Below are 13,502 nucleotides of genomic sequence, written 5' to 3'. Positions count from 1 at the left end.
CTAACCCTAGGCCAAATGTCACAACAGGTATTATTTGGACATGCAACAGATATTGTAACAGTTATTACGGATTGCATCAATAGGCTAACCCTAGGCCAGATATCCTAACAGTTATTACGGATTGCATCAATAGGCTAACCCTAGGCCAGATTTCCTAACAGATATTACGAATTGCATCAATAGGCTAACCCTAGGCCGGATTCCCTAAGAGTTATTACGAATTGCATCAATAGGCTAACCCTAGGCCAGATATCCTAACAGTTATTACAGATTGCATCAATAGGCTAACCCTAGGCCAGATTCCCTAACAGTTATTACGGATTGCATCAATAGGCTAACCCTAGGCCAGATGTCACAACAGGTATTATTTGGACATGCAACAGATATTGTAACAGTTATTACGGATTGCATCAATAGGCTAACCCTAGGCCAGATATCCTAACAGTTATTACGGATTGCATCAATAGGCTAACCCTAGGCCAGATTTCCTAACAGATATTACGAATTGCATCAATAGGCTAACCCTAGGCCGGATTCCCTAAGAGTTATTACGAATTGCATCAATAGGCTAACCCTAGGCCAGATATCCTAACAGTTATTACGGATTGCATCAATAGGCTAACCCTAGGCCTGATTCCCTAACAGTTATTACGGATTGCATCAATAGGCTAAGCCTAGGCCAGATGTCACAACAGGTATTATTTGGACATGCAACAGATATTGTAACAGTTATTACGGATTGCCTCAATAGGCTAACCCTAGGCCAGATATCCTAACAGTTATTACGGATTGCATCAATAGGCTAACCCTAGGCCAGATTCCCTAACAGTTATTACGGATTGCATCAATAGGCTAACCCTAGGCCAAATGTCACAACAGGTATTATTTGGACATGCAACAGATATTGTAACAGTTATTACGGATTGCATCAATAGGCTAACCCTAGGCCAGATATCATAACAGTTATTACGGATTGCATCAATTGGCTAACCCTAGGCCAGATATCCTAACAGTTATTACAGATTGCATCAATAGGCTAACCCTAGGCCAGATTCCCTAACAGTTATTACGGATTGCATCAATAGGCTAACCCTAGGCCAGACCCCCTAAGAGTTATTATGGATTGCATCAATAGGCTAACCCTAGGCCAGATGCCCTAACAGTTATTACGGATTGCATCAATAGGCTAACCCTAGGCCACATGTCACAACAGGTATTATTTGGACATGCAACAGAAATCCTAACAGATATTACGAATTGCATCAATAGGCTAACCCTAGGCCAAATGTCACAACAGGTATTATTTGGACATGCAACAGATATTGTAACAGTTATTACGGATTGCATCAATAGGCTAACCCTAGGCCAGATATCATAACAGTTATTACGGATTGCATCAATTGGCTAACCCTAGGCCAGATATCCTAACAGTTATTACAGATTGCATCAATAGGCTAACCCTAGGCCAGACCCCCTAAGAGTTATTATGGATTGCATCAATAGGCTAACCCTAGGCCAGATTCCCTAACAGTTATTACAGATTGCATCAATAGGCTAACCCTAGGCCAGATGTCACAACAGGTATTATTTGGACATGCAACAGATATTGTAACAGTTATTACGGATTGCATCAATAGGCTAACCCTAGGCCAGATATCCTAACAGTTATTACGGATTGCATCAATAGGCTAACCCTAGGCCAGATTTCCTAACAGATATTACGAATTGCATCAATAGGCTAACCCTAGGCCGGATTCCCTAAGAGTTATTACGAATTGCATCAATAGGCTAACCCTAGGCCAGATATCCTAACAGTTATTACGGATTGCATCAATAGGCTAACCCTAGGCCTGATTCCCTAACAGTTATTACGGATTGCATCAATAGGCTAACCCTAGGCCACATGTCACAACAGGTATTATTTGGACATGCAACAGAAATTCTAACAGATACTACGAATTGCATCAATAGGCTAACCCTAGGCCAAATGTCACAACAGGTATTATTTGGACATGCAACAGATATTGTAACAGTTATTACGGATTGCATCAATAGGCTAACCCTAGGCCAGACCCCCTAAGAGTTATTATGGATTGCATCAATAGGCTAACCCTAGGCCAGATGCCCTAACAGTTATTACGGATTGCATCAATAGGCTAACCCTAGGCCAAATGTCACAACAGGTATTATTTGGACATGCAACAGATATTGTAACAGTTATTACGGATTGCATCAATAGGCTAACCCTAGGCCAGATATCATAACAGTTATTACGGATTGCATCAATTGGCTAACCCTAGGCCAGATATCCTAACAGTTATTACAGATTGCATCAATAGGCTAACCCTAGGCCAGATTCCCTAACAGTTATTACGGATTGCATCAATAGGCTAACCCTAGGCCAAATGTCACAACAGGTATTATTTGGACATGCAACAGATATTGTAACAGTTATTACGGATTGCATCAATAGGCTAACCCTAGGCCAGACCCCCTAAGAGTTATTATGGATTGCATCAATAGGCTAACCCTAGGCCAGATGCCCTAACAGTTATTACGGATTGCATCAATAGGCTAACCCTAGGCCAAATGTCACAACAGGTATTATTTGGACATGCAACAGATATTGTAACAGTTATTACGGATTGCATCAATAGGCTAACCCTAGGCCAGATATCATAACAGTTATTACGGATTGCATCAATTGGCTAACCCTAGGCCAGATATCCTAACAGTTATTACAGATTGCATCAATAGGCTAACCCTAGGCCAGATTCCCTAACAGTTATTACGGATTGCATCAATAGGCTAACCCTAGGCCAGACCCCCTAAGAGTTATTATGGATTGCATCAATAGGCTAACCCTAGGCCAGATTCCCTAACAGTTATTACAGATTGCATCAATAGGCTAACCCTAGGCCAGATGTCACAACAGGTATTATTTGGACATGCAACAGATATTGTAACAGTTATTACGGATTGCATCAATAGGCTAACCCTAGGCCAGATATCCTAACAGTTATTACGGATTGCATCAATAGGCTAACCCTAGGCCAGATTTCCTAACAGATATTACGAATTGCATCAATAGGCTAACCCTAGGCCGGATTCCCTAAGAGTTATTACGGATTGCATGAATATGGCAACCCTAGGCCAGATTCCATAACAGTTATTACGGATTGCATCAATAGGCTAACCCTAGGCCAGATTCCCTAACAGTTATTATGGATTGCATCAATAGGCTAACCTTAGCCCAGGTTATATTTGTACTGATGCGACAGATGTCCTAACAGTTATTACCAATTACATCAATATGGTAACCATAGGCCAGATGTTATAACAGTTATTACAGATTATATCAATATGGTAACCCTAGGCCATATAGATTTCGGCGTTTTGCGTCCCAGTTCCCTAGGCAATGTTACGCATTTCTTAAACAAGGTAACCCTAGGCCAGATTTTAGAATAGGTATTATGTTCAGCCAGAAGTCCTGTATCATATTACAGATAACCTAAACCAGAACACCTACGGATCCAGTGTAGTGAAGGTAGTAAAGCTGTAATCATTAATTGCCAATTCCCTATTCTTGATTGCAGATTACATAATTAGGCTAACCCTAGGCCAGATTTTAGAATAGGCATTATGTACGTACAGAAGTCCTATATCATATTACAGATAACCTAAACCAGAACACCTAAGGATCCATTGTAGTGAAGGTAGTAAAGCTGTAATCATTAATTGCCAATTCCCTATTCTTGATTGCAGATTACATAATTAGGCTAACCCTAGGCCAGATTTTAGAATAGGCATTATGTACGTACAGAAGTCCTATATCATATTACAGATAACCTAAACCAGAACACCTACGGATCCATTGTAGTGAAGGTAGTAAAGCTGTAATCATTAATTGCCAATTCCCTATTCTTGATTGCAGATTACATAATTAGGCTAACCCTAGGCCAGATTTTAGAATAGGCATTATGTACGTACAGAAGTCCTATATCATATTACAGATAACCTAAACCAGAACACCTACGGATCCATTGTAGTGAAGGTAGTAAAGCTGTAATCATTAATTGCCAATTCCCTATTCTTGATTGCAGATTACATAATTAGGCTAACCCTAGGCCAGATTTTAGAATAGGCATTATGTACATACAGAAGTCCTATATCATATTACAGATAACCTAAACCAGAACACCTACGGATCCATTGTAGTGAAGGTAGTAAAGCTGTAATCATTTATTGCCAATTCCCTATTCTTAATTGCAGATTATATAATTAGGCTAACCCTAGGCCAGATTTTAAAATAGGCTTTATGTACGGACAGAAGTCCTATATCATATTACAGATAACCTAAACCAGAACACCTATGGATCCACTGTAGTGAAGGTAGTGAAGCTGTAACCAGAAAATCCCAATTCCCTATTCTTAATTGCAGAATACATAAGTAGGCTGACCGAGGCCATATAGATTTCGGCGTTTTGCGTCCCAGTTCCCTAGCATTATTACGCATTTGTTAAAGAAGGTAACCCTAGGCCAGATTTTAGAATAGGTATTATGCACGGCCAGAAGTCCTGTATCATATTACAGATACCCTAAACCAGAATACCTATAGATCTAGTGTAGTGAAGGTAGTGAAGCTGTAACTAATAATAAAGATTCAGTTCCTTGTCCTAGGGTGACATCAAGTGGTCAAACGGTGGTACTTCAGCCACTAACCTAGAAAAGTAGGGATTACGGCCGGAATTATAGGTATGGTGGCCTGGACCGTTAGGGAGGCCGTAATATTTAGCTATGGTTAGGGCCAGGGCACTAATTAGGGTTAGGGTTAGGGTTAGGGTTAGGGTTAGGGTTAGGGTTAGGGTTAGGAGCCTGTCCAGAATACCTATTATTTTTTCCGCATTTTGTAAAAAAAATGTATGGGACGGGTTTTTTTCCTGGCCTGTATTAAGTTTTATGGCCTGAATTTAGGAAACCTGGCCTCGTCAATGGGAAAATCCCATACGTTCGAAAAGCCAGGATACCTATAATTCATTAGAAGGACGTAATTCCTATTACGTAGTAACTGTTTTTGTACTGCAGGTGGCAGTATTTATTTTTTAAAAATATATTACGGATTACCTAAGTCTCATTATCTCAGGCCTATCTCAGACATATATATTACGGCTTCTATAATTCAGTAATAAGGTTTGTAGTAGCTTAACATAGGCTAATGTCACAGCCCGTTTTACATGGCCAAAATTGTTTTTTGATCAAGTTTTTAAAGTATATTGTGTTTTTTCTGTCTGTACATCACATATATATGTATGCAGGCATAGCCAGATGTATTTGTGCATTTACTTTTTTGTTTTTAATCTTTATTGTCTATTATCTTTAATCGATGTAGCTAACGTTTTATCATTTAGTTATGCTTAGGGAGGCCGTAATAAATAATATATATTGTGCACTTTATTGCTCAAGCTGCAGTACCTTTGTCTTCACCAACAGAGGGCAGACTGAGCTATTGGTCTCTATGGCATAGGTAGTAAAGCCGGATTATGTATTTATCATGGACTACCACAGTAGTCATTATACTTAGTGTTATAGCTGTCAAAAAAGTGACATCTTAGCATTTAGTTATACATAGGGAGGCCGTAATAAGTAATATATATTCTGCACTTTATTGCTCAAGCTGCAGTACCTTTGTCTTGACCAACAGAGGGCAGACTGAGCTATTGGTCTCTATGGCATAGGTAGTAAAGCCGGATTGTATACTTATCATGGACTACCACAGTAGTCATTATACTTAGTGTTATAGCTGTCAAAAAAGTGACATCTTATCATTTAGTTATACATAGGGAGGCCGTAATAAGTAATATATATTGCGCACTTTATTGCTCAAGCTGCAGTACCTTTGTCTTCACCAACAGAGGGCAGACTGAGCTATTGGTCTCTATGGTATAGGCAGTAAAGCCGGATTATATAGGTATGGTAGTAAGGCCGGATCCTGTATTTATCGTGGACTACCACAGTAGTCATTATACTTAGTGTTATAGCTGTCAAAAAAGTGACAGCTCGTTTTACATGACCAAAAGTGTTTTTTGATCAACTGTTTTAAGTATGTTGTGTTTTTTATGTCTGTACATTACATATGCATGTATGCAGGCATAGCCAGATGTATTTGTGCATTTATTTTTTTGTTTTTAATCTTTATTGTCTATTATCTTTATTCGATGTCGCTAACTTTTTAGCATTTAGTTATACATATGGAGGCCGTAATAAATGATATATATTGCGCACTTTATTGCTCAAGCTGCAGTACCTTTGTCTTCACCAACAGAGGGCAGACTGAGCTATTGGTCTCTATGGTATAGGCAGTAAAGCCGGATTATATAGGTATGGTAGTAAGGCCGGATCCTGTATTTATCGTGGACTACCACAGTAGTCATTATACTTAGTGTTATAGCTGTCAAAAAAGTGACAGCTCGTTTTACATGACCAAAAGTGTTTTTTGATCAACTGTTTTAAGTATGTTGTGTTTTTTATGTCTGTACATTACATATGCATGTATGCAGGCATAGCCAGATGTATTTGTGCATTTATTTTTTTGTTTTTAATCTTTATTGTCTATTATCTTTATTCGATGTCGCTAACTTTTTAGCATTTAGTTATACATATGGAGGCCTTAATAAATGATATATATTGCGCACTTTATTGTTCAAGCTGCAGTACCTATGTCTTCACCAGTGGGGGCAGGATGACCTAATGCTCAGTTTGGGTAGGAAAGCCAGATCATATACGTATCATGGACTACCATACTACAGAGATATATATATATATTACGGACTATATTGCTCAAGCTGCAGTACCTGTGTCTTCACCAACAGAGGGCAGACTTACCTATTGTTCCCTATGACATAGTTAGTACGGCCGGATTATATAATTGTGGCAGTAAAGCCGGATCATATACTTATCATGGACTATCATACAATAAAGATATATATATATTACAGACTTTATTGCTCAAGCTGCAGTACCTATGTCTTCACCAGTGGGGGCAGGCTGACCTAATGCTCATTATGCGTAGGAAAGCCAGATCATATACGTATCATGGACTATCATACTATAGAGATATACATATGTTACGGACTTTATCGCTCAAGCTGCAGTACCTATGTCTTCACCAGTGGGGGCAGGCTGACCTAATGCTCATTATGCGTAGGAAAGCCAGATCATATACGTATCATGGACTATCATACTACAGAGATATATATATATATTACGGACTATATTGCTCAAGCTGCAGTACCTGTGTCTTCACCAACAGAGGGCAGACTTACCTATTGTTCCCTATGACATAGTTAGTAAGGCCGGATTATATAATTGTGGCAGTAAAGCCGGATCATATACTTATCATGGACTATCATACAATAAAGATATATATATATTACAGACTTTATTGCTCAAGCTGCAGTACCTATGTCTTCACCAGTGGGGGCAGGCTGACCTAATGCTCATTATGCGTAGGAAAGCCAGATCATATACGTATCATGGACTATCATACTACAGAGATATATATATATATTACGGACTATATTGCTCAAGCTGCAGTACCTGTGTCTTCACCAACAGAGGGCAGACTTACCTATTGTTCCCTATGACATAGTTAGTAAGGCCGGATTATATAATTGTGGCAGTAAAGCCGGATCATATACTTATCATGGACTATCATACAATAAAGATATATATATATTACAGACTTTATTGCTCAAGCTGCAGTACCTATGTCTTCACCAGTGGGGGCAGGCTGACCTAATGCTCAGTATGGGTAGTAAAGCCAGATCCTATACGTATCATGGACTATCATACTATAGAGATATATATATGTTACGAACTTTATTGCTCAAGCTGCAGTACCTATGTCTTCACCAGTGGGGGCAGGCCGACCTAATGCTCAGTTTGGGTAGGAAAGCCAGATCCTATACGTATCATGGACTATCATACTATAGAGATATATATATATATATTACGGACTATATTGCTCAACCTGCAGTACCTGTGTCTTCACCAACAGAGGGCAGACTTACCTATTGTTCCCTATGACATAGTAAGGCCGGATTATATAATTGTGGCAGTAAAGCCGGATCATATACTTATCATGGACTATCATACAATAAAGATATATATATGTTACGGACTTTATTGCTCAAGCTGCAGTACCTATGTCTTCACCAGTGGGGGCAGGCTGACCTAATGCTCAGTATGGGTAGGAAAGCCAGATCATATACGTATCATGGCCTATCATACTATAGAGATATATATATATATATTACGGACTATATTGCTCAAGCTGCAGTACCTGTGTCTTCACCAACAGAGGGCAGACTTACCTATTGTTCCCTATGACATAGTTAGTAAGGCCGGATTATATAATTGTGGCAGTAAAGCCGGATCATATACTTATCATGGACTATCATACAATAAAGATATATATATGTTACGGACTTTATTGCTCAAGCTGCAGTACCTATGTCTTCACCAGTGGGGGCAGGCTGACCTAATGCTCAGTATGGGTAGGAAAGCCAGATCATATACGTATCATGGACTATCATACTATAGAGATATATATATATATATTACGGACTATATTGCTCAAGCTGCAGTACCTGTGTCTTCACCAACAGAGGGCAGACTTACCTATTGTTCCCTATGACATAGTTAGTAAGGCCGGATTATATAATTGTGGCAGTAAAGCCGGATCATATACTTATCATGGACTATCATACAATAAAGATATATATATGTTACGGACTTTATTGCTCAAGCTGCAGTACCTATGTCTTCACCAGTGGGGGCAGGCTGACCTAATGCTCAGTATGGGTAGGAAAGCCAGATCATATACGTATCATGGACTATCATACTACAGACATATATATATATATTACGGACTATATTGCTCAAGCTGCAGTACCTGTGTCTTCACCAAAAGAGGGCAGACTTACCTATTGTTCCCTATGACATAGGTAGTAAAGCCGGATTATATAATTGTGGCAGTAAAGCCGGATCATATACTTATCATGGACTATCATACAATAGAGATATATATATATTACAGACTTTATTGCTCAAGCTGCAGTACCTATGTCTTCACCAGTGGGGGCAGGCTGACCTAATGCTCAGTATGGGTAGGAAAGCCAGATCATATACGTATCATGGACTATCATACTATAGAGATATATATATGTTATGGACTTTATCGCTCAAGCTGCAGTACCTATGTCTTTACCAGTGGGGGCAGGCTGACCTAATGCTCAGTATGGGTAGTAAAGCCAGATCCTATACGTATCATGGACTATCATACTATAGAGATATATATATGTTATGGACTTTATCGCTCAAGCTGCAGCACCTATGTCTTCACCAGTGGGGGCAGGCTGACCTAATGCTCAGTTTGGGTAGGAAAGCCAGGTCCTATACGTATCATGGACTATCATACTATAGAGATGTATATATGTTACGGACTTTATCGCTCAAGCTGCAGTACCTGTGTCTTCACCAACAGAGGGCAGACTTACCTATTGTTCCCTATGACATAGTTAGTAAGGCCGGATTATATAATTGTGGCAGTAAAGCCGGATCATATACTTATCATGGACTATCATACAATAAAGATATATATATATTACAGACTTTATTGCTCAAGCTGCAGTACCTATGTCTTCACCAGTGGGGGCAGGCTGACCTAATGCTCATTATGCGTAGGAAAGCCAGATCATATACGTATCATGGACTATCATACTACAGAGATATATATATATATTACGGACTATATTGCTCAAGCTGCAGTACCTGTGTCTTCACCAACAGAGGGCAGACTTACCTATTGTTCCCTATGACATAGTTAGTAAGGCCGGATTATATAATTGTGGCAGTAAAGCCGGATCATATACTTATCATGGACTATCATACAATAAAGATATATATATATTACAGACTTTATTGCTCAAGCTGCAGTACCTATGTCTTCACCAGTGGGGGCAGGCTGACCTAATGCTCAGTATGGGTAGTAAAGCCAGATCCTATACGTATCATGGACTATCATACTATAGAGATATATATATGTTACGAACTTTATTGCTCAAGCTGCAGTACCTATGTCTTCACCAGTGGGGGCAGGCCGACCTAATGCTCAGTTTGGGTAGGAAAGCCAGATCCTATACGTATCATGGACTATCATACTATAGAGATATATATATATATATTACGGACTATATTGCTCAAGCTGCAGTACCTGTGTCTTCACCAACAGAGGGCAGACTTACCTATTGTTCCCAATGACATAGGTAGTAAAGCCGGATTATATAATTGTGGTAGTAAAGCCGGATCATATACTTATCATGGACTATCATACAATAGAGATATATATATATATTACAGACTTTATTGCTCAAGCTGCAGTACCTATGTCTTCACCAGTGGGGGCAGGCTGACCTAATGCTCAGTATGGGTAGTAAAGCCAGATCCTATACGTATCATGGACTATCATACTATAGAGATATATATATGTTATGGACTTTATCGCTCAAGCTGCAGTACCTATGTCTTCACCAGTGGGGGCAGGCTGATCTAATGCTCAGTATGGGTAGTAAAGCCAGATCCTATACGTATCATGGACTATCATACTATAGAGATATATATATGTTACAGACTTTATCGCTCAAGCTGCAGTACCTATGTCTTCACCAGTGGGGGCAGGCTGACCTAATGCTCAGTATGGGTAGTAAAGCTAGATCCTATACGTATCATGGACTATCATACTATAGAGATATACATATGTTACGGACTTTATCGCTCAAGCTGCAGTACCTATGTCTTCACCAGTGGGGGCAGGCTGACCTAATGCTCAGTATTGGTAGTAAAGCCAGATCCTATACGTATCGTGGACTATCATACTATAGAGATACATATATATTACGGACTTTATTGCTCAAGCTGCAGTACCTGTGTCTTCACCAACAGAGGGCAGACTTACCTATTGTTCCTTATGACATAGCTAGTAAGGCCGGATTATATACTTATGGTAGTAAAGCTGGATCATATACTTATCATGGACTACCACAGTAGGAATTATACTTAGTGTTTGACCTGTCAAAAAAGTGACAGCTCGTTTTGCATGACCAAAAGTGTTTTTTGATCAACTGTTTTAAGTATGTTGTGTTTTTTATGTCTATACATTACATATGTATGTATGCAGGCATAGCCAGGTATATTTCGCCATGTATTTTTTTGTTTTTAATCTTTATTGTCTATTATCTTTAATCGATGTCGCTAACTTTTTAGCATTTATTTATACTTAAGGAGGCCGTAATGAATGATATATATTGTGCACTTTATTGCTCAAGCTGCAGTACCTATGTCTTCACCAGTGGGGGCAGGCTGACCTAATGCTAAGTATGGGTAGTAAAGCCAGATCCTATACGTATCGTGGACTATCATACTATAGAGATATATATATATTACGGACTTTATTGCTCAAGCTGCAGTACCTACGTCTTCACCAGTGGGGGCAGGCTGACCTAATGCTCAGTATGTGTAGTAAAGCCAGATTCTATACGTATCGTGGACTATCATACTATAGATATATATATTATGGACTTTATCGCTCAAGCTGCAGTACCTTTGTCTTCACCAGTGGGGGCAGGCTGACCTAATGCTCAGTATGGGTAGTAAAGCCAGATCCTATACGTATCATGGACTATCATACGATAGAGATATATATATGTTCCGGACTTTATCGCTCAAACTGCAGTACCTGTCTTCTCCAGTGGGGGCAGGCTAGTAAAGCCAGATTCTATACGTATCATGGACTATCATACTATAGAGATACATATATATTACGGACTTTATTGCTCAAGCTGCAGTACCTATGTCTTCACAAGTGGGGGCAGGCTGATCTAATGCTCAGTATGTGTAGTAAAGCCAGATCCTATACGTATCGTGGACTATCATACTATAGATATATATATTATGGACTTTATCGCTCAAGCTGCAGTACCTATGTCTTCACCAGTGGGGGCAGGCTGACCTAATGCTCAGTATGGGTAGTAAAGCCAGATCCTATACGTATCATGGACTATCATACTATAGAGATATATATATGTTCCGGACTTTATCGCTCAAGCTGCAGTACCTATGTCTTCACCAGTGGGGGCAGGCTGACCTAATGCTCAGTATGGGTAGTAAAGCCAGATCCTATACGTATCATGGACTATCATACTATAGAGATATATATATGTTCCGGACTTTATCGCTCAAGCTGCAGTACCTGTCTTCACCAGTGGGGGCAGGCTAGTAAAGCCATATCCTATACGTATCGTGGACTATCATACTATAGAGATATATATATATTACGGACTTTATTGCTCAAGCTGCAGTACCTGTGTTTTCACCAATAGGGGCAGGCTGGGCAGGGGCACATCTCATAGATATTACGTACTGTCTCATTATGGACTCTAAAGCCGCATCCCCTATATAGGTATTACAGACCACCTCATTCTAGGTTCACAGGCCTGATGGCTGACTAGGCCTCAAACAAACATGAGGGGGCGTCACAGCAGAGCCCTACGAGCTAGGGCTCTGAAATTCGGCGTGCTCATACTAGATATAAGTATGAATTAACTTGCCAAGTTTCAAGAATGCAGCACATACAGAACAAGTTTGGGGGCCATGTAGGTTTACATTTTAAATTGCTTTTAAGCTCTAAAGTGGCGGGTAACCTGAGGGGGTCCTGCAGCTGAACCGTGTGGGCTAGGGGCTTGAAATTTCACACAGATAAACTACTTACTGGTATGAATAAGTGTGCCAAGTTTCATTAGTGCAGCCCTTACCACTGAGCCGCAGTGGACCTTTAAATTTGCTAACATAGGCAATGTTAAGTCAATGGAGACATTAAAAACTAGGCCTCAAACGAAGCTGACCGGCCGCTACGGCCGAACCGTACGAGCTAGGGCTCTGAAATTCGGCGTGCTCATACTCGATATAAGTATAAATTGACGTGCCAAGTTTCAAGAAAGCAGCACATACATAACACGTTTGGGGGCCATGTAGGTTTACATTTAAATCCCTTTTAGGCGCTCAAGCCGCATCCCCTATATAGGCATTACGGACTACCTCATTCTAGGTTCACAGGCCTGATGGCTGACTAGGCCTCAAACACACATGAGGGGGCGTCGCGGCAGAGCTCTACGAGCTAGGGGTCTGAAATTCGGCACGCGTGAACTGGACGTGTGTCCGGACGAGCGTGCTGAGTTTCAAGAGTGCAGCTGTTACACAACACGTTTGAATCGACCCTCAGATTCAGCGAGGTCGGCAATGTTAAGTGAATGGAGGCACCGCGCATGTCATTTGACGTGTAGGAGAGGCCTAGGAAGACGATTCAAAGTGTTCCTGAAACTACACAGTCTGCTCTTTAAATCACCCAATACATGTCCATTAAAATTATGCCTTCTTAATTATATTCT

The sequence above is a fragment of the Paramormyrops kingsleyae genome, chromosome 5 (genome assembly GCF_048594095.1).
Source record: "Paramormyrops kingsleyae isolate MSU_618 chromosome 5, PKINGS_0.4, whole genome shotgun sequence".
NCBI lineage: Eukaryota > Metazoa > Chordata > Actinopteri > Osteoglossiformes > Mormyridae > Paramormyrops > Paramormyrops kingsleyae.
Note: the sequence above shows the minus strand (reverse complement) of the source record.